Genomic DNA, 26,490 nt, shown 5'->3' on the forward strand with positions numbered 1-26,490 from the left:
TTATTTTTGTTCCCTTCGTTATTTGCTGTGGTTTGGGTAGCTGTCAGACTCATTAATCAAGTTTATCGAAACTTTTGCCCGAAGTATCCCGAATGATTTGGGATTTTTAGGCCAAAAGATTGTAATGTCATTTCATTTTATATTTTTGCGAAAAATATGTATGTATTCCTACATACTTTCTATTAGGAATTTTACGTAAATTTTTCCCCCAATCAAATTGGACAGAAAATAAACTTTGTGATTAATTTTACACATTGAAGAAATCTAGGTACTCAGTTTGTTTTAAAAGATGTCTGGGCTTATTTATCTACCGTCGCGTCCTGTCCTGTCACCTATATAGGGATACCTCATACGGGCGAGGCTGCTGTCCATGACACTTTAACGTCATTAGGGCCAATAACCCAGGATCTTCTTCTTCTAGGGCGTTCTGTACCGATAGTACACTGCCTACTGCTCGTGCTTTTGCACTAACAGTGTCCGGCCTACATGTTTTTAAGGAGAGAGAGAACCCGGCTACTGATCTCCCCCTCCGTTGCCAAAAAAAGACTGCTGCAGGTTCCAGGTTGCCCTGTACATTCCAGTTTTGTCTTCTCTGGCCTCCTGGTCGGTTAGCCATCCGGATGGATGTTCCCGCTTGGACCACGTGGAGGTCCGACCATACCCCAAGCAATTAGAGTTAGCCAAATCTCATCTTCTCCGTCTAAACATTAGACCAAACTCTTTGATTGCACGACCTTTGTCTGAGAAGTCTTAAGTGTGTCTATAATGTCGCTCACCTGACCTAGCAGCAGTAGGAATAATTTTTAACGTCTCTAGCTATGACGCAGTGACGGGCTGAGATTCGAAGAATCACCTTCCCGACGACGAGCGGATGCGCAATGTATTGAGCCACGGTCGCGGGTTAACTTTATAGGGAATTTAAAACAAAACCTTGTTGGGATATATCAATCTAAAAAAATTTTGATTCCTTGAACGATTAGATACCATGTGTTATGTGAGCATCCCCAAATCAATTTTGAACATATTGTAACTATATGATTCTTGCCATAAAGGCCTTATATTTTGAATTATTGATTCCTGGAACGATATGGTACAATATTTTATGTAACCACTTATACATAAAAATGCATAAAATTAGGATTGGCAATCCGGAATCCGCTCAATTTTTGGGCCAATTTTGGAATCCGGAATCAGTTTTTTTATGGCGGATTCCGGATTCTTAATTGGTATGCTAAAATTAGCGTCTTAAGTTTTTTCTTTCAACTCTCGCTTTTTAAAGGCAAAGATTATCATCATTATTTATAAAATCTGGTCCGATTCTCGGAAGTGAATTATAGAGAAGACCAAGAACATTAATTTTTAGGACATATGTAGCACTTAATTTTTTTTAAAAAGCCTTTTAAAATACTGCTAAAATCCGGAATCCGCCACTTTTTTTGACTGATTCTTTTAAGAATCCGAATCCGGCCCAAAAATTGGACGGATTGCATTTGCCATCACTACATAAAATGTAAATGTTTTCAAATTCAGCAACCTGTTACTAATCAATTGTTTGATAATTTTCGTTTAGACATTTAGAAATATTAAATACCTTGTCAATCTTTATCTGTAATTGATTGTGTTTGTATGTATGACTATCTGATTTGATGGCTTTGTCACTTTTATGGATGTTAGCATCCTTATTTCATCTTCAAATTGATGTAAACCAACAAAATAAGCAATTCTGTCACACATACATATAAATGACGTGTTGATGTACTTAACAGAGATAAATATGATCGAGAAACATGGACAATTATATCTTCATTAGCAAGGCTAAAATCCTTATATAAAAATAACAGGATATGTGTCTGTCTGACTGTTTGTCTTTACAAAAGTATCTCGCTAACAGCCGAACCGATATGGTTCTCATTACAGTGAAGCTTCTTACAGTTCCAGAGAAAGTTTTTAACTATTTTGTGGAAGGTTACCTCCACCTTCCAAGACAAATCGCCAAAACTAAAACGATATAACTAAATCTATCTAGAGGCCGAAAAAAGTATTTTTTGTGAACAGCTGATAGATTGAAGAAGAAAAAAACATTTTACGTGCTCCTAGAGGACTCTAGGGGTGTAGCTGCTAGTATTCTGATAAAGGAAAAGAGGGTTGAAATTAAATAAAAGCAAATTTGTGAATTTGTTAAATCTTGTCACTACGTATGCATGTGGACGTGCTATAATTAGACCCGTCCATTTTTTTATCCATTTGATCATATCAATTCTTTGTAAAAAATATTCTGTAATTATTATGTCAGAATAAGAATGTAGTGTAATTAGAATATCGTTAAGACAATAGTATGTAAGCCTGAATTTATTTCATTAATGTCAAATAGTCGATATAAATAATAGCTGGGTTGTTTAAGCAAAAAAATTAGCAAGATTTAAAGATCATCGCCCAATTCTTAAAAAAAACAAGGATGACTGTATCCATAAAAGCAAAGCTTTTAAATAAAAAAGAAGGACAAACGAACAATAACTCTTATATAGTGTCAAACTTAATAAGCAGAACATTAATTTTAAGGTTTAAACAAAATTGAACATAAAAAAACATTATAGGAATTATCATGCAAAGTTTGAAATCGAGATGACAATTCTAACAGACAGACCCTAATTTCAGAGGAGGACGAAGTGTTACACAATTTTTGTGCTTAAAAATAAAAAGAAAGAAAGACAGCGTTGGTTTATGCCTTCCCAGTAACTCTCATCATTATTCTTACAAATAAAAATATTTATTGGACAGTGCTACCGCACCTAAATATGTAGTATAAAAATATTCCGAACCAAAAGGACATATGTACGTATATATTAATACTTATATGTGTGTGTGTGTGTGTGTGTGTGTGTGTGTGTGTGTGAGAAAGGGGAAGTGGGTTAACAATTGGTTGGACAATCTAAGTTTTGCATGTTGTTACGCAAGGGGTTGAGGTCTCACTCGCCCCCCCCCCCCTACCACCACAAGGTTCAAGAAGAAGGTAGTGGTGGGCACCTTCTTACTGACCACTTACAATAATAAAGCGCCGGTGCCCTCCTCCCCCCTCCCTCTCTCTTACTCCGTGTATCCCTAGCTAAGCTGCAGCAAAAGTTGACGGGGGGCGCCTCTAAAGTAGTCAGTAAAATTTAAACATTCACGTAGAATATTACCGTGATTTTTTTGTGATTTTCAATAAATTAACATAAAATACTTATTAAGATATACATAAAACAAATATAATTTATATAAAAAAAAGTGATTATAAGATAGTTTAAGTGTTAAAATCAATGCTTTTTTGTGATAATGACTAACTAAATGTTAAGAAGTTAAAAATTTAAAATATTATGTAATTCTTACTGGTAAGTTATTTTTGAAATTTAAACGAAGATTCTCATAAATAATGAGTCTCAAATGTTTACATTTTTAATGAGACATATTCTTTTTTTGCCTGGCAACCTCATATGTTAACCTAAAGGCGTTTTAAGCCATTTAAAAAATTATTAAAAAAGAATACTTGAAAAAGTCTTGATTTTCTTCATTAATTGAGAATAAAACTGCCCTTCTTTACTTTTGATTTCTACTATTCAGTAAATATTTTGGTATTAGACGTTAGAAATTACATCTGTAACAAAATACTATTTTTAAAAATTTAAAAGTTTTGAAAGTCTTCCTAAATCTAACATTGGTTATGATTTAACATTAGAAACATCAACTATTTTTTTAAACAGCCAATGTTACAAATTAATCAGATTGAAAGCTCACCTTTGACCGTTAAAAAACTAGTGATGCTACAAAAATTCAGGTCAGACAATGTATAAATTTACTATGAATCATATCTTTGCCTCAAATCAAATGCTTTCAACCTAAAACATATTGGTTTACTCATAGTTTTAATTAATAATCATAAATTATTTGACGATGATATTAGTGGTGATAATATTAATATGAGCTAATTAGTCTGTTGTCATCTAGGGAACATAAGACGATAAATTAATTAACAACCCACTCCACCCCCCCACCCACTAATCCTATTTTGATAAACAAAATACTCCTTGTAAAGATCACAATTATTGGTGGAAACGTATGGACACTAGCACTTTCTACAGACTATTCAAATAAACGTAGACCCCCAAAGTTTACAATCAAACAAATGACAGAACAAGTTATGAGGGGGAATAGTCCCTTTCGTGGCAACGCCCCTTAAGGGGCGATTCATCGTATTTTTAAAATGGCTTTTTATGGGTTATTTTAGGTTAGGTTATATTGGGTTAGGTGATTGCCCCACAGGGTTAGAAAATTTGCCCCGCAGGGTTAGAGCCCCCGGCATTGGTTAGAACAAGAAGAAAAGCTACTGTGAAAAATACGAAGAATCGTTCCTTAAGGTGCGTTGCCACGAAAGGGACTATACCCGTTATGAGTCCTACTCAAGCTTCAGTTCTAAGCTGACTGAACTGAGTTGATATTTGCGACGCTATTAGATGATATTCAAAGACCCAATTGAAAGTCGGCACAGGGTCCACGGGGCGGGGACAACAAGTTATTAAACCCCTATCCCCCTCTATTCTTTTACCCCTATGCTTATACAAACTGTCTTTAAGCTGCTGCTAGCTGCTACTGGATACTAATATTTTAGCTTTTTAATATATTTTTGATGCTTTTAACACTAAGCAAGAGAACATTTTTTATCCATATTTCAATAAAAATAGTTTGTGCTAAAAAAGTAACACAGTATTTACTCATTGGGTAAGATATTTTGATATTTTCCCCTTGCCAAAAAAGAACAACCCCTTAGATAAATATATAGTAAGCTTCCTTAATATATGTTTTAAACTGATAAACAAATGTATAAAAGCTAAATGATGCATGTTTTATTATTTCTTTGATTTGTATGATTCCTAGACTAATGAATTTAATCACAATCTAACATTTATGGTTTTTTAACATTAAAAGGAAGATTCATGCAAGTAACAGGGATGACAACATTATTAAAGCCAAGCTCAAGTAATAAGATTAACAGTATTTTACAAATTAGAAACAGGATATTATTTGGAAGTCTTTAAAAAAATCAATGTAAATCCCGTCGCAAAATTTATTGAATAATAATGCTTTTTAGGAACATACTCACATTTCTAAGACTTGTAGGACCGACGTACGGACAGGCCCTACATGTAGAAAAACTTCTCTTTAAAAAAAGCATTAAAGCTTTCCTGAGAAAATCAACGTCATTTTTCAATCAGAGCCGCCGAGCAAGTATGAGATGAAAAAACAAATGAAGTAAATTTACAGTTTCCTCTCGCTAGATTGATTTTATGATATATCATTTTCTAATATCATTTTTGATTAGCTTAAAATCATTTTTTTTGTAAAGCATAGTTTTCTTTGATTGTAATCTGCACGTTAAGACAGGGGATTTCTAGATTATTAATGAACAAGAATGACAACATCCATAAAAGCGAAGCTCTGAAACGGTAGGACAAACGGACATTAACACTTGAATAATGTCAGAACTGAATAATCAGAATGCGAATGTATAAGAGTCAGAGCAAAATTGTAAGTAAATATGTTGAAGAACTGCTTGATACAGGATAATGATTATGGACATACTTACATTTTTAGGACTTGATTATAGAGTTGCTTTGATTATAATATTGTACTTTGTTGTCCCAGGAATCAGTATACTAAAAATCAGACTTATCAGATAATTAGGTCACATAAAAATTTGTTGTTAAAAATGTAAAAAAAAGTCAACATGTTTAAAATGGACGTACGGACATTCTGGTAATGATTATAGAGTTGCTACGCTTTCTAACTCGTACCTAACTATTACAGGAATCACCATGCAAAATTTTAAATCGATAGGACAATTCTAACATGCCTAAATTAACGAAAAAACTATTTAAAAAAGTAAAAAAATCAACATGTTTAAAATGGACGTACCGACATTTTGGCAATGATTATAGAATTGCTACGCTTTCTAAATCGTACCTAACTACTAAAGGAATCACCATGCAAAATTTGAAATCGATAGGACAATTCTAACATGTCTAAATTAACGAAAAAAGCTATCCGTGACGGACGGACGGACGGACGTACGGACGGACGGACGTACGGACGGACCGACCCTAATTATAGAAAAGCTTCGCTTTTAAAAAGTTTATATAAAGCATTCTTGACACAGTACAAAATCTTTATTTTTGTTATTGGTGGGTATATTTTTGTTTCAAAAATCTGGAAACAGATACATGACATAAATATATTGGAGTTAGAGTTCTTTAAGATACTTTTAGTACTATTTTCCAAATATATTGAATTTCCAAATATTTAAAGCTTTGCTTGTGTGGGAGTTCTAAAGAGTTCTATATTTTCTAAATTATTACGATAAAAAAATAAGGACATTTTATTCTGGATATTTGTAAAGGAATTTAAATTTCTCCGTTCTTTCATGAAATAAGTTTTTGTACATTGATACGGCAAAAACAACCCATTTAATAGATTTCATGTTCTTAAAAGCAAACAATATGGTCAGTTTTTGGCTGGCTTTTTAACATTGTTTTTATACAAGTAAATATTTGTGTGTGTGTGTGTGTCTGTGTGTGCGTGTGTGCACGCGGGTTTTTATAAATTTCCCCATTCCTAAAGTGGCCCTTCCATTAAAGCATTAGGCATTCAATTCCTTGAAGGCTCGGGGCGGAATGGAATTTAAATTCGTTGGACTTTCTTGCATTACCAGCCAAGCAAGGGGGTAGACACATAAAAAAAAAGAGGAGTAACAATATGGAAGTCATGGCTTAAGGGTTCTCTCTACAGGTGAAAATACCAGTTTATAGGCATATATATACAGATATATATGCTCAGATATGTATACGAATTCTTTTTTAAACGGAAGAAGAAAAGGGGGACAGGGCGCAGGTAAGGGGGTAAGTGAGAGAAAAAAAATTGAGAGGGCTTGGTAAAATTTAAGATGCGAAACTGCCCACTTTGAGCGGGGCGTGAATCAATAGAAATGGGATTTGAAAACAAGAAATTTTAAGGATCAAATGGCTTTCAAGGAGGAAGAATGGGGGAGATGGTTAAAAATACATGTGTTGGTGTGTGTGTGTGTAGGTGTGTCTGTTTGGCATAAATGATAAATATGTCTGACTGGTCAAACATCCAAATGTATAGATGGAAAACTAATGGATGTTTGCCTTGTAACCCTTTTTCTTCACAAAAAACGGGTATAGTCCTTTCCACGACATCTCTCCATAAGGAGCGATTCTTCTTATTTTTCACAGTAGCTTTTCTCTTATTTCTAGCCCCTGCGGGGGGCTCTAACCCTGTGGGGCAATCACCTAACACAATATAACCTAACCTAACCTAAAATAACCTATAAAAAGCCATTTTACAAATACGAAGAATCGCTCCTTATGGAGGATGTCGTGGAAAGGACTATACCCCAAAAAACTTTAGGTGCATTGTTAAAATTGTTAAAAGACTTGTAATTCTAAATTTAAAAAATGTTTTATTCATGGAGTAGCTACTCTATAATCAGGCTTTCATAAATATTAAAACAATCCCAAAAATGATTTCAACCTCTTAAACTCTTTTTTTGACCTATTTTTTCCTATTTTGTTTGTATCTGTAAACCTTTCTTTTCATTGTTTATTAAAAAAAATAGTCTTAATTCTTTTTCGGAAATAATATGAATATAAATATTTTTAGAAACTTTATTTTAAAAAATCTTATTGAGTAATTTTAACTAAGAAATCTCGTGATTTATCAATCATTCAAATAATTCATGCAATCTTTGGCCACCAGGCCTTATATGCCTAGCTCTAGCTAGTGGCCACCTTCTTTGCCAATGGTCAATTTATTTTAAACTTTTTACCCACTAGAAACTTTCCTTTAATTGTGATGATTGGTCAAATTATTCACTTTTTCTCTGCCTCGCAATTCTAAATGCTCAAGGATCTTGAGATAGGATTATAGATTGTCGATTTTATGTGTAAATGTTTGTATTTGGTAGCTTGGAACTATCTGATAGAAGGAAAATAAGGCATGCCTATACAAGTGGATTTGTACAACTATTTATAGTTCAACTAACATTTTTATAACTAAAGCTAATGGTCCGACGCACCAACCTATTAAACGGCTGGCTAGCCCTAACATTTCATTCAATCAATTCAAGATGATTCTTTTTTGAGTTTATTACGCTTCATTTACATTGTTAAATAATGAACTTACAGATAATTATCTCTACTAATGAGCCTTTCATTTCTTTCAATCTATAAAACAGTTTTGGGTTGAAAATGATAAAGGCTAGATAATCATAATTAGATGATCTGTATAAAAGAAGGTAAAAATTGAGGCTATAATACATAATAAAATTTTGTATATCTTACACACTGTGCTTTTGCAAAAAACAAAGTTGAAGGTAGTTGTAATTCCAATAATAAGCTACAGTATTGTTATATTTTGGGTGTAGAATTATAAACAACATGATTTAGGTAATGAATTCCTTTTTTTCATAGAAATCGTTTCAGTTGAACAGTTAGGGAGTTGAATCCATTTTTATAGAAGCAGAAATATAATCTATGATTATGGTTTGGACCCTCTAAAACTGTAATCTACCCTTCCACTTTCCCCTCTCTTGTTGAAGATATCTTCAACGCCGATACGATTTTTGAAATATAAGATTCCACTTTTGTCTCTCTTGTTGAAGATATCTTCACCAAGAGAGGCAAAAGTGGAATCTTAAATTTCAAAAATCGTATCGGCGTTGAAGATATCTTCAACAAGAGAGGGGAAAGTGGAATCTTACATTTCAAAAATCGTATCAGCGTTGAAGATATCTTCACCAAGAGAAGGGAATGTAGAATCTTACATTTCAAAAATCGTATCGGCGTTGAAGATATCTTCACCAAGAGAGGGGAAAGTGGAAAGGTAGATTACAGTTTTAGAGGGTCCAAACCATAATCATAGATTATATTTCTGCTTCTATAAAAATGGATTCAACTCCCTAACTGTTGAAATCGTAAAAATCAGAATATCTTGCGAGAAGAAATAATTTGGATTTTCGTTTAAATATTTTATTATTCTTCACCCAAAAGGCAACAGACTGTGGTTATTTACTTGTTTAGCAACAACCTAAAGCTTATTTCATCCATGAGCACAGTGTGGATAGTGTAGGAGTGGTCGTGTGGTCTGGAGGTATGCTCTGTGGTTACCACATAATATTCTGAGGCACGTATCATATATAAACTTGTAATAAAGCTCAATAACTATCAAAAACAAATAAGTACAGCGTAACAGTACATCAGACAAAGAAATACTTTTTTTTGGTCTCAAAATCGCAGCAAATTCATCCAATTTGATCGTTATGAGAAAGGTCAGCTGAAAGTATATTAAGGTGTACTGAAAGTACCTTTCATTTGATAACCCTGTCTTTTATTTTCGAATGTGTCAACTAGAAAAATTTATGCTACCACAAACTGTTTGGCAAGTCAAAAAATGGTCGTATATTACTCCATCTCAATTACGAAAATATTACAATGATAATAAATCAAATTATTTTCAGATTTTCTTTCTTGCATATATGTTTTGTTTTTGTGTGTATACCTTTATGGGGTGTAAAGGGGGCCGCAAGACAAAGCCTATAAAAGATAATAATGTAAACCAAATGATAATTGGATTCTATGAATTCATATCCTGTGTATTATAAAAGTGTATATGTGTGTGTGTTTGTATTATACACACACAGTTTATTGTTTTTATTGTGTATATTGTATATGTGCGTTCATTAGATCTGTTCATTATTTTTATTCTTAGTTTTTATATTCAAAATATCCAAAAACAGATTTTGACTCAGTCAAATCTTTAACTCCTACAAAGCATAAAAACAGTCCTTCTTTTAACGAACATTGCACAACGAAATAGTCCTTTTCACACTAAAAATGAATAAAAAAAGAACAATAAACTTTAAAAAGTCTATGAAAATCCATTGATTACCAATGATCCATTGACAAAAGTATCAAATCAAAGAGGCTTTAGTTGTCTAACTTAGACACATTGGCCAAATTTATGTATTCAACAGCGTAAACTGAAAACTAAGATGTTAAAATATTGAACAGGTCTAATGTTCATGGTTAATTTATTTTTAATTCAAACATTAACAGTATTGGTTAGAGTAGAAAAGCTGTGTTTTAAAATTGTAGCGAAGCAAATACATAATTCCAAATTGTTTGTCTTTTACATGGTAAAACTTTTGTAAAGACATTAGTGAAAGTGGATTATTTTTCCTTGGTTTTGAGATTATTTGAAAGCTCTACTAAATAGTGTACACATTATTGTCCCAGGGATCCTCTGGCCGATAAATTGATTTGCATCCCCAATGTTGATACACAGAATTTACTCTTCTGTTATTGGTAAAAATGTTTTGACACTTGAATTAAAGTTCATTAAAAGTCCCCAAAGTTGTTAGGCCAACAAATAAGTAAACGTTATAACAAACTTTGGGAACTAGTGTAATAAACAGCCCATTGTCCCCTTCCTTCCTATTATAGTCCAGTTATTTTTAAGGTATTAAGTAACACTGGGGTATATAATTATACAAAGATAGACACCCACATACTTTGATAATGCAGGGATGGAGAGACCAAATTTAGCACATTCATTTAAAGATTCCAAAGGCTTCACATATAAACATTGAAAGGATATTAATTTTCGAATATTTTCATGTCAAACACCTGTCAGTAATGGCCTCGCTTTCTTAGATCCTACATTCTTGGAGACGCGTATTTCTTTAATTTGTTTTTGTAACTGAGACAGCAAATATTTTGGGTAACCACTAGTGGTTACACCAATCAATACCTATCACTATTGGTTTCTGTTGTCGCCAAGGGTACAAGGTTAGTACAATGAATCATAAATTGGTCTTGTGAAAAGCAAAATTTCTCAATTCATAGAATTAATTACTTTAGATATTTAGGTAATGAGAATGAGAAGTTAAAAAAGTCACTTTTCCCTTACAAATTTAACCTAGAGGGTGTATCCACTTATCTGACAATAAATTTACAACTCTATAATTTTCTGTATTACACCCCTCAACACCTTACTTGATTTAAGATTAAGGGGGGTGTACAAGTTTTCGAGTGTACTTCGCGCATCCCCCTGGTAAAATCCTGTGCACGCGTCTGCTGGAGAGCCAATGATTCAATTTTCATTTATTACTGTTATCTGTCCTGACATAAAGCTGTCATATATTAATTAATTGTGGATATTATTGTGATGTATAAATTGGCACAGTATCAACAAAAATCTACGGCCAGACAAATAAATAAAATACAGAATGACAAATTAATTGAGAATAATCTTCACGGCTTTATTTATTGATTTTATTCAGTAGCGATGGCACTCTATAGCTAAAAGTTAGTCTGTTAATATTGGGGAGAGGATTACAATGTCATCTGAAACGTCTCTTAAATTGGTTTTGAAAAATTATAAGAACAATCACGATATTGTCAAAACCTTGATTATAAATGTTTTCGTGTCAAAATAAGCAGATACAATAAAGACTTTTTTTTTGCATAGAAAGGATAAAACAGTGAGAAAAAAATTATTTTCATATTTTGGCATAAATACAATGCCAAGAAATCCTTGAATCAATAAACATATCAAAATTTTATATTGAAATTAACCTTATTGTTCTTTCACGACCATGGAAGTGATTGCATTTTTTTGATAATTTGTTTTGTGACAAACCTACTCTACAAATAACCAGTGTAAGTTTGTCTTAATAGTTTAATCGGTTTCACTTTATTTCTTCAGCGGGTTTAGGTTCTCATTGCCATTTTAAGTCTACATATTTTCTAGGGATATAAAGGGATAAGACAATGGCTGATACATTGATGTACATTTCCAATGATGATACACAAAATTACCCCTATTTTCCCCTTTCACTCCGCACATTTTCTATATACCATTCCTCTCTTAACTTCTCTCCTTTGCTATCCGTTTAATAAGCATGTGTTCAGAAAAATTTGCGGCTTTTGTAATGCTATGTACTTGTCATGTTTAAGAAAATTAGACCAATTTTATAGAATTATAATTTATAGTTTGGAAATGAATTATATTTTCTTATCTGCTTTTACATGTTTGTTTAATTTTGATGTGTTAAATGTTGAATGTCTTAATATGTATCAAACATATTCTTTTATTTGGAATTTTTGTTAAAAATCCTATAAAGTTAAAACAGCCTCGCACTGCAAGATTAGTTCTTCGAACGGATAGGTACCCGCAGGAATAGTGCCCCCTACAGGCGATAGAAATATTTTTTTTTCTTCTAAAAAATTAAAGATATTGGAATGGGGGGGGGGATTCGGTGGTTCAAAAATAGATTCCAGTAAAGGACCTTAATTTTATATCATTTTACGCAGTTGTTGTTGAATTGAAAGAAGGGGGCGTACAGAAGTGTTATCTTATCAACCTTTCATCAGTTGAAAACAAGATTTATTTTTATATTTTTCAACTAATATCTTGCTAGAAAAGATTTGATCATGACCATAAAAGTGAAATTAGAGGTCAGTAAATGACTGGCATTACCATTTTTTTTCGTAGTGTACCTACTTTATAAATAGGGTGTTACATTACGTCTGTCTGTTGAAAAGTATATTAAATGTATATTTTTTAGCATATTGATGCTTTTTGAAAAACATAATTACTATATCGATAAATAACATCATATTTTATTTATTCGCTATTCCTCAAAAGATCAAATTTAGTTTTTCCTCAATGAAAAATAACGTCTACTGCTTGACTGAAAATTTCCTCTAATCTTACAATCTTTTTTTTTATAAAATTATCAGTTTCGTGACATCTCCTCTTAAGGGGCGTTTCGTCGTATTTTCACAGTTTCTTTTCTACTACTTCTAATTCTGCGGGGTAATTATTAACATTCACCTAAACTAACCTAACCTAACCTAAAACAGCCTATCAAAAGCTACTGTGAAAATACGACGAAACACCCCTTAAGAGGCGATATCACGAAACCTACAATACCCAAAATTGCTTCTGTTGCGACTTTTGGACATAAATGTTCTTGTTCCTTCTAGATAATAATCATTTTTTAAAAAGTGCTGAAACAAGTAAAATAATATAAATCATTCCCCCGAAAGAGATGTGTTTACAGTGCAAAAATAGTATACTATTAAAATGATGTCTAATAAGGATGACAACATACATAAAAGCGAAGCTTAAAAAATCAGACAGATATACATACAAACTTTAACGATTATAGAAAGAAAGCGTATTTGAAAGTAAATAAATTCTATGTTATTCTACCATATTACTATTTTGCTATATTATTACTTAAATAAAAACATTTATCAAAAAAAGTAAAAAGTCAGTATATCAAATAATAGGAATTTCCTGTTAACACTGCAGTTTCTGAGCTTTTCAAATTATATGATACCTAATTGCCAAAAAGGGATACTAGTTCAAGATTTAAAATCGATAGTATGCTTCTAAAATACTCAAATTTAGGAACGTTACTATCCATTATGTACGTATAAAAGACCCCTAAATGTAGAGCTGCTTCGCTTTAAAAAATATATGAATGCATTTAAATAAAGTTGTTAATGTTAAGGTATAACTCCGCCCACCAGAAGTTTAAATTGGCAAAAAAGCTGAGGCTTGACAACTTTATGGGCTATACACAACCTTAAGCACGATTCTGGACATAATAATGATAAAATTTCACAATTGAATAAAGAATCGTAATCAGACTTTTTAAAGGTTTTTTGTATCACTGTGTTATTAAAACTATACAAACAGCTAATATGATCTTAAATTCTTCTTATTAAATTGGATTGCCGTTTAAAATATTGCTTTTTGATCGCATTTCCAAAGATTTGATCTAAAAGTTAGTGATTCGAATAAATTTTTGTCTATTTTTACTCCTTAGTGACCAGATGAAGCATAATCCAGCCCTTAAAAGGACACTTAAGATATGGTCATGTAAATGTTTGAATGTGTGTGTGTGTTTGCAGGAGTATGGGTAACAATTAAATTCTCCAAAAATTTGTTTTCGTTATTTTTACTCTAAATAAATTCTTATGACATAATAAAAATTGAAAATAGTTACATAGATAATCTTAAAAAAAGTAAAATAAGCTTAGTATTTTTCATTATGACTAGTGGCTTCGTCCTTTAATCATATGGGGTCGGTTGTAAATTTTAACAAGGTCTTTTTTTCTCTTTGGAGGATTGTCTTTATGGCCCCCAAAATCAGGCAAGTTAATTGGTGCAAAAGTATAGACATTCTACATCATAGACGTATAAGGGGTGGTAAACGGGTGTTTACGCCCCTCAAACTTCGAAACCTCTCATTTTACTTTCTCAAACTTTTAAAGCTAAATTTTATCCCAATAAAAAAGCTTGGATGTCATTGTTTTAAATCGTGTATAATAAAAATTTCTAATCTAATTTCCATTAGTTAACCATAGAATATGATGACATATAGATTTTTACTATCCTTATGTCCTTTAGACATATGAGATGTGTGTGTGTGTGTGTGTGTGTGTGTGTGATGTTTGAGTAACCTACACCCAGTCTAGATCTGATATAAACTACATAATTATAGTAGCAAAACTACTTTATAACCAACGATTCCATAACTTAAATATTGCAAAATGTTAAGCAGATGTTTTTATATCACATTCTATTTTTAAAAGTTAAAATGGGCGATATAAGTATAAGTTATGGCTTTTTTTGAACAATGTAATGAGATTTCTCTTTTCTATCTTCATACTCTAATCTTTGCCGTGGTTGGTCAAATACAAATTTTAGGTTTAATTTCGATTCAAATAAATTAAATCAGCTCTGAAAATTAACCCTCTTATCCCAAATAAGCAATTAATCTAATGCAATTTCCTAGACTAGCACAATAAAATGTATAGAATTTGACCCAATATCATTTGTTATTGAAAACTTTTGAAATGTTGTTGTAATTTCATGTTAATATTATTGTCCTTGTTTAAGCGTAGCTAGTGAAGTATAGTATTTATCTATTTAATCATGTTCTTAGTTATTTCTGCTCCATAATAAAAATACAAACATGTTTATGTCAGGGTTGGATATTTCTCTCCAAGTAATACAAACATGTTTATGTCAGGGTTGGATATTTCTCTCCAAGTAATACAAACATGTTTATGTCAAGGTTGGATATTTCTCTCCAAGTAATACTAACATGTTTATGTCAGGGTTGGATATTTCTCTCCAAGTAATACTAACATGTTTATGGCAGGGTTGGATATTTCTCTCCAAGTAATACAAACATGTTTATGTCAGGGTTGGATATTTCTCTCCAAGTAATACAAACATGTTTATGTCAGGGTAGGATATTTCTCTCCAAGTAATACAAACATGTTTATGTCAGGGTTGGATATTTCTCTCCAAGTAATTCCAATTGTTCACCTTCTACTTTTGTTTGTTAGTTAAAAAAAATTAACTGATCTAAATCACAATATTTTTTTAACAGCCTGTTCGTTATGATCTCTAAAATTTCGGATTAGTTTTTCATCATGGCCGAGTTTCTAGTATGGTTTCAAGTTATGAATTATTTTCTGTTTAAATTACAAATGTCTTGGACTTGAAAAATAACTTTTCATAAATAGACATAAATTTAACTTAAGTATAAGCACAGATTCCGTGATAGTCATTAGACAATAAGAGTATTAAACAATAATTATTATTTTGTAAATTCTGCCATCAAATCTGAAGAATAAAAATGAGACTTTTAAAAATGCATTTAAGGAAGAAACAAGTGTTGTTAATATATGTACATATACTTTTGTATTTATATTCAGAGAGAATGGGAAAATGTGCTGTTTATTCACTAGTCTCCAAAGTTTTATAATAACATTTTCTTATTCGTTGGCTTAACAACTTTGGGGACTTTGTTTAATTTTGTTTAATCCGTTCATTAAGTTGGGTGTTCAAACATTTCAACCACTAACTTTAATCTACAGAAGGGGTAATTTTGTGTAACATCATTGGGGATGAATATCAATTTATCGGGCGTTGTTTTATCCCTTTAGATCTCAGATTTATCATAACACTCTATTATGAAGTATATGTTGATAAATTAATCTGGTGTGAAATGCCTATTAAACAGTTAAATATTGTACATTTATAAATCCTATTTTTAAAGTGCATGAATATGAGGTTAACAATGGAACAAGTTCTTAAAGGCGGGGATCACTTTCAAAATTTTAGATTTGTAAACAAGAATGATGGCGAATTATAGAAGTTGAGCTTTTTGAAACAAATTAATAAATTCTGCTAAACTTAAATTATATTGCATTATAAACAAATAGGCTAAGAAACAAAAATTCAAAATGAACAGAATAATAAAAGGACTATACGGAGATAAATGAATATCAAGAATGAAAAAGAAAATTATATTGTCAAAAGTAAAGGTTAACAAAATGCCTGACAGGCAGACTAACAAACCGAAATTTTTTTTTTAAATTGTAGAGAAGCCGCGCAACTGCTTATAATTTTATGGTTATATTTTAAAATCTTATTACTTAGATACAAATACACACCTTAATCTTTATTTAAGAAAATCATTGTGGCAAAAACATCGTTGACTTGCACAATATTAAGGGTCTTAAAAAGATGGTTCCATTAACGCAACTACGTAAGTTAGTCGGCGGTAAATAGTTCGAATCTCGGCCAAAATTTAGTCATAGCTAAAAGATGTTAACAGTTGTAACTATTACTGCTATGTCAGAATGGCGACATTAACAACAGTGGGATGGACAATGTATTGGCCCATAAACAGGCATATTTTATGACTATACACAGTAAACAGTAAGGGTTAACTAAAAAAACAACAAGGCAAATATATTTATTAAAATGAAAATACTCTTAAACTTGCAATCCAATCATTTAAAGGAAAGAAAAGCACTTGGATTACCAAATGAAAATCCTCTTCATAAAACTATCACTTTAATATTGAATAATATATAATATTTCATTTAATTTTAATCTTTATTGTTGATATCACAAAAATGCCTAGAGCACACTAGAAATAATAAATTATATTATTGAAAAAATGATTGATATAGGTTTAATAAAAGAAAATAATGATGTATAAACCAAAACAAAATGTCCACTGAAACGCAAATCATTATTTAGATGATAAAAGGAAAATTGACAATATCCCACTTACCACCCACAGAGCACCCATCAACCCCCTCCACCCTTTAATAAAAACTTAATTGTTATGCTTTTTTTAGGTTTGGTTAGGTTAAGTTTGTCTATATCGATCTCTTCAGGGCTTGTACCCGGCAGGGTTTAAACTCCCTTCTCAGGGTTTAATTTGATAAAATATGGGATTGATTACGTGTGGTCCACTTGTTGTTGGGAGGAATATCACCAAAAATTGAAAAAAAACGTCCAAGTGAAACAAAGAGTTGTTTTCTCTGCCTGAAGTGATAAACATGTCAGGTTTAGACAAAGCTTTTACTTTCATACAAAACTAAATGGCAGTCACTCTCCCTTTCCCCCCCTTACACACATATACTTTGATATCAAACTGGCGTCTTCGCCTATAGCCTCTCTGGGCTTCGGGGCCCTTTCCACTTAATTTTGTTTAAAATGAAAGAAATGGGAAAAATTTATCGGTAGATATTTAAGCAGGCGTATTTTTTTTCATGAAGGAGGTTGTCCATTCCCCTATAAATGGAAACGGCTGGTAAGGTTTCCCCAATTAAAAATTGCGTTTCTGTGATCTTTTGGTATACTAAGATTGACAGAGAGACTGATTTTAAATTTCTTTGAATTTTAGATGTTTATTTATCATAAAATAATTAGGTAAATGGTAAAGATTATAATGCATAACAAATTAGATAAAAAAATTTCTTAGACAAAAATCATTAACAGTGTCAATTTTTACTCCGTTGGATGTTCTTACAGAAAAATTATGTAGCTTTACAAAGTGTCTCAAAAAATCAGCCGTGTGACGTCATAAGAATACGTCTAAATCCATCTCTTTTTTAGTGGCTTCATTTCCCACTTATCTTCTCATCTCTCATTTTTATGACTTCACACATCTGAACTTTTGAGACACTTTATAAAGCTTCTAAATTATAAAATAGTTATTTCTCGTATCGTATTATAAACGGCTTTCCGCGGATATAGAATGTACAATTATGTACACCACGGGGCTAAAAAAAACTAGTTTTAATCTTATGATTGTACATTCCTATATTCGTAGAAAACTGGATATAATACGATGCTAGACATAGTTTTTTCGTATGGATGAGAACCGGTTCCTATCCACCGGATTCGAATGAATACGAGAAAAAATAATTCTCGTAGGGGGGGTAGCGGGGTAGGAGAGGGTTTCTTCCAAAACGCAACCCAGTTAAACTAGGTTAGGATAATTGGGGAGGTATTTTTATGTATGTTCTTTCCATATTAAACTTTTGTGATATTAGTATATCAATACAAGACTGTAGTTAAAGACAAAGGATTAACAATTAAAGCGTATTGTTTCCTTTAATGTCGACAAAATAATCAGACAATTATTATATCAAAATCACATCTATCATATACTATGAGGTTGAAATTCTATGTCCTTACAATGCTTCCATATTTAAGTGTGTGGACCTATGCGTGAGTAAAAGTTTGTATGTGTGTCCTGCGTGGGCGATCAATATGTATAGGAATTATAAAACATCCAGACCAAGGCAGCACAATTGCCATGATAGGCCTGTCCGGATTTTGTAAAACATTACATTTGACCACACAATTATCTATACAAGTGCCCGGCTACTCTTAAAGTTTGCTAATGCTTGTTTAAGACACTACAGAGAGTACGCAGTCTCAATCCTTTAGCATCTAAGAAGGCTAGGCTTAACATTTCATATGTAGCCTATTATTTTTAAAAATCTATGCAGAACCTAAACTAACCAGATTCTACATTATCTACGCAGTCTATACTGTATTATATCTACGCATTTAACTCTGAACAGTGTATACAGCCTAGACTTAATATTTAGTAGACTTTTTAGTATTTATGTATTCTAGACTTTTTGTATCTATAAACTCTAAAGTGTTAATTCACTAAAATATCTGGACATTCCAGACTTCTCATTGCCTATACATTCCAGACTCTACAGTCTCTACACTGTTTCTTGATGTTGCTTCGCGGCATAGAGACGATATTGTTCATGATTATATAGTCCAATACAACTTGTATAAAATAGTTGAACAAATATGCTTAGAAATACATATTGTACAGATGAATTTGAATATGATGCATAACACAGTTTTTTTCTGTTATAAGTGTGAGAAGAATATAAGACAGGCAAGTAGGTAGCATCCATTAGTTTGCAAGTGAAGCTTGTACCAATCCTTATCCTTGTTTTTTTTTATTTTTAGACCTTGATCAAGTGACATCTTCTTAAACTCCCCAAACCCAACTTAATAGAAGCAACTTTTACTGACTTTTATCGACATTACTAAATCTGGAATTAAAAGTAACAAGGATGACAACATCCTTAAGAAGCGAAGCACAAAAATATTAAACGAATACTACAAATAATATAAAGAGTAGATGCTTATAAATCAGAGGAATCGTCTTATATAATTTCAAAGCAAGTTTAATCCAGCAACAAAGCGACCTGTCCCTATATATAAAAGCATATAATATACAAAAACTAGAAAAATTAAAAAGTGTACAGGACATGTTAAAAGGTGCTCTACATAAAATATTTAGGATTTTACCATCAAATGCAAATGTGAATATATTATATTATATTGTTGCAAAGAGAAATATTGGCGAGTATAGGTCAGCAAGGGCGGCCTAGGCCTGGATGGACCTCTATGTATGTTATATGCATATTCTGGTACTCACTCTCAAATATTATGTACACCGCTCTGCGCAAATCAAAGCAAATTTTGGCGTGAATAAATTGTATTAAGTATCATTTTTTAAAGAACTCTCTCATCTTTGTTTTTCTTCCTGGATTAATATATTAAAATGCCTAAAACTTAAATGCACAACAAGGATATCAACATCCATAAAACCAAAGCAAAACTCTGTCTTTAAACGGCAGGAAGTTGAAATAATGCTTAATCGACGTATGGACATTCTATTAAGAAATCACTACAAATCTTAAATAATAAGATCTATACGTTAACGACGACCATACGGCCATAGCCTGAATGTAAAAAAGATTCAAATTTCATAAATATACATTTCTACATGTAATGATTCGGTTCGGTGGACAGGATTATTGAGAATGCAGAGCCCCAAGAATATTTTAAGTGTATATATTTTCACTTGTCAGTTTGAAGCACTTGGCTATCTATCATATAGAAAAGTTGAGTGCAGAACTGGTAAAATTATGCACTATACGACTACGTCATGTTGGTGCCGGTTAGTTCGGACAAACATAGTCTCTAATAATGTAAAATGTCATTGCAAAAATAAAATTTAAGCCCTAAGTTCGCTTTATATCCATAGAATTAAAACCGGTTATAATTCGAGAAGAAAATTTTATTTGGTGGCTCGGTCCTTTTGCGCCTAAAGTCCACCAAAATAGGTCCTATAAATTTTTAATTCCTATTCTAAAGAAAAGTTTCTAAAACTTACTACAAATATATACTATTTCATATTTATTAAACTTAAAAATGGTAAAGTTATCACCCTAAATCTTGTACATATTATTTTGCATTTTAGCCGCACGCTGGGATTATTTTTCTTAAATATCTTCTAACATTATAAACATATATAATTTTGAAAATACCCTCTTAATCTTTCTATCTATCTTTGTTTCATGTTTTAAGTATGGCAATTCTATTACATTAAAATAACTTATTAAAAGTATTAACTGCAGTCATAGGCGTCCAAGGGGGGGGGGGGGGTAATGGGGCGATTACCCCCCCCAAACGTTTTTGCCGTAGGCACCCCCAAAAATTTTTTCATTTTACCCCCCCCCCCCATTCAAAATTTACCCCTACCCTGGGGATGCCGTAGGCACCCCCAACCATTTAGGAGGGGGTATTTACCCCCCCAAACAATTTTGGGGGGGTAAATACCCCCCCCCAAAATAAAAAATCTCTAATTACCCCCCCCCCAAAAAAAATTTTACCCCGGGGGTAAATTTTGGGGGGGGGGGTAAACTAAATTTACCCCTGCCAACAGATTTCAGAGGGGGTAATTACCCCCCCCCAAGCAAATTTTACCCCCGGGGTAAAAATTTTGGGGGGGGGGGGTAAAAAAAATTTGCGGCACGCTTCGCGCGCCATTTTACCCCCCCCCCCAAACACGAATTACCCCCCCCCAAAAAAAATTTTACCCCCCCCCAAAATAAAAAGCTTGGACGCCCCTGACTGCAGTCACATTGTAAGGGGCGCAGCTACTGGAGAACCTTTGAATGTTGCATCAAGATTTTACAGATTTTTTATTCAAAATTGTAAAATAAGTTTAAAATCAATTACGGTCAATATTCGATATATGAGCTTGCTTTGCTTTCAGGGTTGTTGTCATCATTGTTTATTTACATCAAAGTATTTTTTTTCTATTTGCATGTTAATCTAACCAAAATAAAAACGTCTATCTAATTACAGGTAAAGTGTCTTGCTAGCTTGTTGCAAGATTATCAGTCTTATTCAACACACAAGCAAAATAAAATCCATTAAAGGATTGGTGTAAAAAAGGTAATTTTAATTTTTGTAATATATAATCTACAGCATAAATATGAGGCTTTGATTGTCTGTCCCTTGAGATCTCTTAAAGACTAAGCCACATTAGTTTCGTGTCTTTCGGGGCTTTTTTTAGTTTTTTTTTTGTAGAAACTAATTTCCTTGTCATAATTTTAAATGTCTTCTTATTTATGTATTTTAAAATTTGAGAACATAATTGCTGAATAAAAGAAATGCATTGGTCAATATATTGATATTTACTACAAAATTTACTTGTTAATTGGTCAAATTCTATAAAATTTCTACAGCTATATTTATTGTAGTTCATTTAGGTCTTTTTTTTAATCTACCCTCTGCTCTACTTAATCTAAAATAATGAAGTTGTCTGTTTTTCCTTCCATTTTTGACATTTCTTAATTTTACCTAAAACCTTATCATAATAAAATCTGTGAAAGATTAATTGGAATATCAAATTTATAATACAACAAGGATGTTAACATCCACTAGGTGCATATAAGTATTCAAGCATTTATAATCTTCATAATACAGGAACCAAGTTTAAAAGTCTTTAGTATTATGAATTCTTAGTCAGATATCCTAGGATAAGAGTCTGACACGTAACATCTCGCTCTAAGGCCGTAAATCTAATTATTTTGAAGTACAATTATTTGAAGACAGATGTACAAATCCAATTGCAAGATTTGTAGAGTAGCTTTAATGTAAAATATATAAACATTATATTACATTTTTAAAAGCGAAGCTTTTCTATAATTAGGGTCGGTCCGTAACGGATAGCTTTTTTCGTTAATTTAGGCATGTTAGAATTGTCCTATCGATTTCAAATTTTGCATGGTGATTCCTTTAGTAGTTAGGTACGATTTAGAAAGCGTAGCAACTCTATAATCATTACCAAAATGTCCGTACGTCCATTTTAAACATGTTGAATTTTTTACATTTTAAACAAAAAAATTTTATGTGATCTAATCATCCGATTGATCTGATTTTTGGTATATTGATTCCTGGGAAAACAAAGTATAATGTTATAAGCGAAGCGACTCTATAATCAAGTCCTAAAAATGTAAGTATGTCCATAAACATTATCCTGTATAAAGCAATTTTTCAACAAATTTACTTACAATTTTGCTTCAACTCTTTTACATTTATATTCTAATTATTCAGTTCTGACACTATATGAGTGTTCATGTCCATTTGTCCTACCGTTTCAGTGTTTCGCTTTTATGGATGTTGTCATCCTTGTTGATTAAAATCTACAGCTCTAATCTACAAAGCATATTATCATGATATAAACAATACAAATTAAAGTGTTGAAACATTAATATTAGGTAAATTAAAATCTAATTTAGAATTAGCTATAATAACAAAGTCTGTAAGGCGTCAAATTAATACAATTTTAGTTATTCAAAAAAAGAAAACGTAATTTTAAAAAATAGAAATAAAGTTCATTGAAAGATAAATCAATTCCTCGTCCCCTGATATTAAACGGTCATCAGCAAAACTTGGAAAGGTTTCATCATTAAATAATTTGCTTTTGTCAGATGATCAGATTGAAAATAAAATGATTACAGACAAGATTCCAATTAAATGTTGGCATTATGCTGCTTGTCAAAAATTCAATTCAATTTCCATGTAACGCAGTTTCGGCCTCCTTATTCTCTAATAAATCTCTTGTATTCTACTTATAGCACATTGTTTTAACTTATCTGTGATAAATGAAGCTATCCTTATACTAAAGTAACAGGATGTTTGTCTGTCTGTGTGTCTGTCTGTGTGTCTGTCTGTGTGTACCGAAGAATCTCGCTAACCGCTAAACCGATCGGGTTCTCCTTAACAGGGTAGATTCTCATATGTCCTGGGAAGGTTTTTAACTATTTTGGGGGAGGGTACTACCACCCTCCCAAAAGAAATGACAAAAAAATTGAAATTTTTCTTAAAATCTGGGAGACTTCAACGTCAAATAAGGTGGTATCGTACATAAAAAATTAACTTTAACAAACAAAAACATTTAAAGTGCCACTAGAGGCCTCTAGGGGCGTAGCCGCTAGTATATTATACAATAATAAATACTTTAATTACAAGATAATCATATGAATGTTTTAACAACCCCCTCCCCCCCACGCTAAATTGCCTAAAACCCTTTTGGACAATCATCAAACTTTCCTAAACCAGCCGACCAAATTTGACACCACCATTAACTTGAAGCGGTGTGTTACTTTTGGTTGCATGGGTATTGAAAGGTGTATGGGTGGACCGCTATGGGGTGTATACACCCCCTTGATTTTTTTTCAGGTGGTTGGATAACTCCCCTTTTGTACGCCTATGCAGCAAACATTAACTCAGAAATTTGTGACGAATGAAATAAATAAAATTAAATGAAATGGTTGAGTCTTGACAGATTTGAATCTGTTCGTGTCCAGTCAATTTTGTCCATGTAAATATCTCAACTTAATAACGTCACAATCAAGATACACTTCATACATATAACTAAAATAGCTGAATAAAATATAAAATAAATAGAACTATTGTTATTTTTTTTGCTACCTAAAGGACCAATGTTAGGGAGAGGATAATTTTGATACGTCCGTAATCGCCACACTCGTAAACAGCTGAGACTTTCTTATTTACTGTTGGATTTTAAAAATCAAAGATCATAATTGTCGAAAATGTCATACTCAGTTATTTTCAAAGAAATTAACAAATATTTTGGATAGTAGCTGCGGAGGCCTAGAAGAATTTATTATATCCCAAACTGACCTAGAGTAGGCAATAAAGGTTGACATGTTAATTACTTTTTTTAAATGTCCAAGCTGTAGTAAGTATTGGAGATAAATTTTACGACACTTCCGTATTAGCTACCAGTGAAAAAAAAACTTGTTTTATTTATTTATTTTATGCTGGACTTTTAAGTAGAAGAAATAGGAAGAAAATTTATTTTAAATAAGACATTTAAAAATAAAATGAATATGAACTTTTTGCAAGAGGGGAAGGAAATAACAACAACTATTTTCACTACGACGGTATGTACAACATGTATATAGAATGTTGTAAAAAGTGCAAAAACCTAAACAAATTATTAGTTGACCCAAATAAAAATGCAAGCTTTGAGGAGATTATATTTCATTTAGCAAAACATAACACAATGTTGCAATGCTGTATAAATAGATTTTTTAATTTGAAAATTTTCAAACAAAACGAGGGTTTATAAAGGGTTCGTAGTCAAAAACATAATTTGAATTAACATCTCAATCTAATTCCATTTAATAATATTTGTAATTTTTAAAATTTAATATGAATTTGCCAAAAAAAAGTTATAAACTATTTTTGACTTTTGCATAATGAATTTTCAAAACTTGATCTACGAAATCTCTGCAACAAGAACCCCTCCCGTTATCAAATTTTACAAGCTATTATGTAATTTAATCATTTATAACACTTTACAAAATGCTTAACGTAATGGGAACTTCAAAAATAGTTTGAAGATAATATTTTAAATTTATATTATAACTTTTTAAAAAATGCTAGCTTTTGAATAAGATTTCAAATATAAACTCTCCAAAACGCCCAGAGAAACAAAAAGATCTAAAGCTATGAATTAGATTTGCATTTTGAATAAGTTTTCAAAATATATTCAAACTTTTTTGGTTTATTTTGAAATTGAGTTATGTTGCTGTATAATTAGGAAGGATGTTTTATATGTTTACAACAATCTAAAACAAATTTTGTGTATTTTAACATTTTTTTTCTGTTTTTAGTGCATTTTTACAGACAAATTTTGAAGTATTTGTCTTGAAATCTAATCATATGAAATTTATACAAGAAATTAAACATTTTTAATTAAATCAGACATATCTGTTACTAAGATATTTGATTAAGAATATTGACTAAATAATTTGGGGATACAGGGATAAGTCACAGGGAGGTTACAATTAATTGTTAGTTTATTTTCTCTTTAAATGAGTAGGCATTTAAAGTTAAATATAAATTAAAGAATAAAGATATTCTAACACTTCAAAAAATGCTTCTAAATTTATTGTAAATGATTTTCAACAAACCGCTTATCCGACGAGTACCAGGAAGACTCAGTATTGATTCTGGACAAGGTTTTTACTTTTTTTTGTTGTTGTCTATTTTGGGGATGAATCGAGAAAAGACCCCAATCCCTTTTTTCATTTCCTTTTTTTTATTTTGTCATCAATTAACCATTTTTAGCTTTATAAATAAATTTTAAGACTTGTAATTATTACATCAATCTGCATTAGTTGACTTTTAACCTTATCAGGCAAATAAGATATTAAATTTTAATATCTTTCAGGGCGCACATAGAAATTGTTCTCTCTTTCAAAACTCTTAAATATTTTTATTAAATTTATTGCGCTTTTTTAAAATTTGATATTTTTTATAATCAGTTATTATACTTCTGATTTATACACCAACTATAATTTATAAGGTTATGGGGGGGAGGGGGGATAAATTATAAACTGTATTACCCCAATTGTGCACGCCTCTGCTTGTGTTTATGTGTAGTAACCTTTGAAAGACCGTGCCCCTCACAGATAATGAAAGCAATGTTGTAAACATCATAGATTATTGAAACTAACTAGCAAATATATCTACTCACTCCTAGCTTTTATCCCTTTGTCGGGGCTCGGCAGCTATAGTCGTACAAAGCTGGTTTTTTTAAAAAGAAAGCTATATCAAGCCTCAGAAATATAACAAATATATGGCTGTTGTCGTTAATATATTGATTAATTCGACTTGATATCGAAA

The 26,490-nt window shown here is 31.8% G+C and overlaps 1 protein-coding gene across 1 annotated transcript in view; it reads left to right on the top strand.

Annotated features, from left to right (window-relative positions):
- The first annotated feature begins 3,147 nt into the window (after positions 1-3,147).
- The window catches only part of LOC145315847 (uncharacterized), a 78,943-nt gene continuing 55,600 nt past the window's right edge, over positions 3,148-26,490 (top strand). Inside the window, exons 1-2 of the mRNA XM_080155973.1 lie at positions 3,148-3,368; positions 21,631-21,720. The gene's annotated coding sequence lies outside the window, so the exon portion shown is untranslated. The remainder of the gene's footprint in view (positions 3,369-21,630; positions 21,721-26,490) is intronic.

Source organism: Acartia tonsa, chromosome 4, assembly GCF_053477335.1.
Source record: "Acartia tonsa isolate MP-2025a chromosome 4, ASM5347733v1, whole genome shotgun sequence".
NCBI lineage: Eukaryota > Metazoa > Arthropoda > Copepoda > Calanoida > Acartiidae > Acartia > Acartia tonsa.